Genomic DNA, 3601 nt, shown 5'->3' with positions numbered 1-3601 from the left:
CAAAAGGTAATGAACTGTCCATTCTGGAATGTTAAATCTGTCAAGGTTACTTGTTCTTTGCCCTTCTACTAATGGGTTCATTTGGTAACTCCATAGGTAAAGTCCTAGGCTCAGAGAGCTTTGTCCTTGTTCTGCCTCCTAAACTGTAGTGAAGTCACTGTTCTGTATTAGTTTCCAAAGGCTATGGAAGGAGCTGATGTCTCTGAACCTTTTCTGTCAGATGCAGGATGGGCCAAATACTTCTCTGACTATATTTCTCTCAGCTTTTGGAAGTCTTTTCAATTTGAATGAGAAACAAACATAATTAGCTACATTAAAAATCAAGTTCCACAGGAGCTCTAAGTTTACAAAGTTCTCTTCCTTTGCAGATTGCTTCTCTTGTAGAAGAAAGGTCTCCTTGCCATTTCTTACCCTGAGACACATATTTGCTGCCTCAGTATCCTCTGCAGAGCTGCCTTCACCTCCTGGTTCTTGAAGCTGTAAATGAGGGGGTTTATCAAGGATGTGATCACACCATACTGTATGGAGACAACTTGCTCCAGGACTGATCCTGAAGAGGGGCTGATGTACCTGAATAGAGCCGTCCCATAGAACGAGAGCACCACGGTGAGGTGGGAGGAGCAGGTGGAGAAGGCTTTGCCTTGGCCTTTAGAGGAGGAGATACTTAAAATGGCAAGAATAATTTTTGAGTAAGAGAAGAGGATCGGAGGAGTGTCACAAGTCCTAGAAATGCAGTGGACCCAGCCAGCAGGATGGTGTTAGGCATGGTGTCACTGCAGGACAGAGGGAAGAGTGAAGGCAGTTCACAACTGAAGTGGGAGATGATATTGGGACCACAGAACTGTAAGTTCTGGGTACAAAGATTATTCACTAGTGAGCTCAGAAACCCCATCACCCATGCTGCGCTGACCATTGCAGTGCACAGAGGTCCATTCATGATCATAGTGTAGAGCAGAGGGTGACAGATGGCAGCATAGCGGTCATAGGCCATAGCAGAGAGCAGGCAGCTCTCTGTGCCTCCAGAGAAAATGAAAAAGAAACTCTGGGTAATGCATCCCCACACTGAAAGTGTTTTCCTCTGAGACAGGAAATTCTGCAGCATCTTGGGTATGGTGATTGAAGAGTGGCATATGTCTAGGAAAGACAAATGACCAAGGAAGAAGTACATGGGCGTGTGCAGGTGAGGATCAGCCCTGATCACCAGGATCATCATCAGGTTCCCCATCAGGGTCAGGAGGTAAATCCCCAAGAAGAGAACAAAGAGCATGGTCTGGATATCTGGGTCAGTAGACAACCCCAGCAGCACAAATTCATCAATAGTGCTAAGATTTTTCATGGTTTCTTAGATATTCCATCCCTAAAAAATAAAAACATATTTACTTATTTAGTGGGGTGATGATCTGAGTCATTCTCTGGGAACAGGATTTTTAATTTATAAAAGATCCACTGTTTAGCTTAAGCCAGAAAGTGAATTTGAGGGTAAATAAATATCTGACTATCCTATTACTCTACTAAATACTGCAACTTTCCTTTTCCTGACTCTAAGTACTTCCTATGAAGATGAATGTCCCATAATTCTTAACATCTCTAACATATAGATAATGGATTTAGTATGTTAAAGATTATCTGTCCCTGTTAGAATTTATATTTTACACAGGAAAGGATCTTTGTTGGTTTCTGCCATTCCATCCCATGATGCATTCCTAATTGTCAATAATTCAAATTAAGTCCATAATTTTTGAGTAAGAGAAGATGATCAGAAAAGTGTCACAGTCCTAGAAATGCAGTAGACCTAGTAAACCCAGCTGCTGCTGCTAAGTCGCTTCAGTCGTGTCTGACTCTGTGTGACCCGATAGACAGCAGCCCACCAGACTCTGCCGTCCCTGGGATTCTCCAGGCAAGAACACTGGAGTGGGTTGCCATTTCCTTCTCCAATGCATGAAAGTGAAAAGTGAAAGTGAAGTCGCTCAGTCATGTCCGACTCTTCGCAACCCCATGGACTGCAGCCAACCAGGCTCCTACATCCATGGGATTTTCCAGGCAAGACTACTGGAGTCGGGTAGTAAACCCAGCTAGATGACTCTAAATAAACATTTGTTGAATAATAGAATGAATGCTTTCTCAGCTAAAATCTCCATTCTACCATCTCTCTGGACTGCTTAGGTCACAGGCCCTCACAATCTGTATCCTCTCATGCTCTCCCCCAGCCTTTCCTCATCATCTGATATCATCCAAGACCTGCTGAACCCTAGAAGTTGCAACAAGTAGACAGACACCCAGAGAAATCCTTTATTGGGAGGCTGCTTTTCAAAATAATGGAGCTTAAATTCCTAATACGTCTCATTTGATATGTCAACCCTGACATGCAATCTGACCTCATATTTTCAGACTGAGGACAATGTGGGACAGAGCAGTGACAAGACTTCCACAATAACTAGATATCTTAGGGCCAGAAGTAGGCCAGAGCTTCTGACTTCACAACCAACTCTCCTTCTAGTGCTTCATAGATAGACAATAAATACTGGGGGATTTAAAGAGTTTCAGGTTGAGCTAGTATGGTTTGGGGTTGATACGAGTGGCCCTATTTTCCTTAGTCCTCTGACTCTCCAAATGGCCTAAAGTTCAACAGCATTTGCTGTGATAGTGAAATAAGCATTGAACTCAGAGTCAAAGGGTCCTTGACTGATCACTGACTGGGAAACCTATTAAATACATGACCTTATCCAATGAAAAATGGGAATAAAAATGAGGTCAAAATCTTTACAATCTATTAAATGCTTAATAAGCATTTAAAAACCCTCTGCAAATGCAGAAGAATGAAATGGTTCATGGTAAACAAAAATTTGTGATCTGTTGTATGTCAAGATTATGCATATTTTTCCTAATTAATATTTCCTTTTGCTGTGAAATTGTGTTTTCACAAAATGCATTGTTTACTGCAATGTTTATGCAAAGTGTTTACTGGCTCCCTCTCTTCAATCAGATTTCTAGACTTTGTCATTAGTTATTCTCTCCAGACATTCTCTCTCTCCTACTTGGGTACACTGACTGATGACCTGCATTTTATATTGAAACCTGTCAGTGAAAATCTTACTTCCCTTCTTCTTTCCCTTTTCCCACAAACCTCATTTCACACATCTTTCCACCACCATGTACCACATATTTACTCACATGATAATGACTACTATTCATTTATTGCATAATATATGCCAACCACTATAACAAAATCTTGATCTTATTTAATCCTTATAAAACTTTGTAACATCGGTATTACTGACTTCATTTCTGTGGGACAGAAATGTTGTGACATATGCCATAGACTTTACAAAGTCATGGAGTTGGGACTCACATCCAGGGTCCTCCAATTTCAAATCCCATGTTTTTCCTACTTTGCAATGCTGCAAAACTTTATTTGTGAGAAAAATCTTCCCTAATTTGGAGATTGTGCTTTCTCCAGAGGGAAATTGGGAACCCAGGCAGGAATGTGAAGTGTCCTTGGAAGTTTGACCCAATGACCATGTATGAACCTTCTCCTTAACCAGGGTGTCCGGCTGCTCCCAAACATATGGCATCAGGGATCTGACCTCTTTTAACAAAGATG

The 3601-nt window shown here is 41.5% G+C and overlaps 1 pseudogene across 1 annotated transcript; it reads right to left on the bottom strand.

Annotated features, from left to right (window-relative positions):
• Positions 1-407: 407 nt before the first annotated feature.
• LOC147371715 (olfactory receptor 5BS1-like) lies at positions 408-1336 on the bottom strand (annotated as a pseudogene). The gene has a single exon (XR_015163707.1). The product of XR_015163707.1 is annotated as an olfactory receptor 5BS1-like (transcript).
• Between the last annotated feature and the right edge of the window lie 2265 nt (positions 1337-3601).

This window comes from Bos grunniens, chromosome 5 (genome assembly GCF_055505025.1).
Source record: "Bos grunniens cultivar Pamir isolate PY7600 chromosome 5, Bosgru_T2T1.0, whole genome shotgun sequence".
Taxonomy (NCBI): domain Eukaryota; kingdom Metazoa; phylum Chordata; class Mammalia; order Artiodactyla; family Bovidae; genus Bos; species Bos grunniens.
Note: the sequence above shows the minus strand (reverse complement) of the source record. Positions and strands in the feature narration are given on the sequence as shown.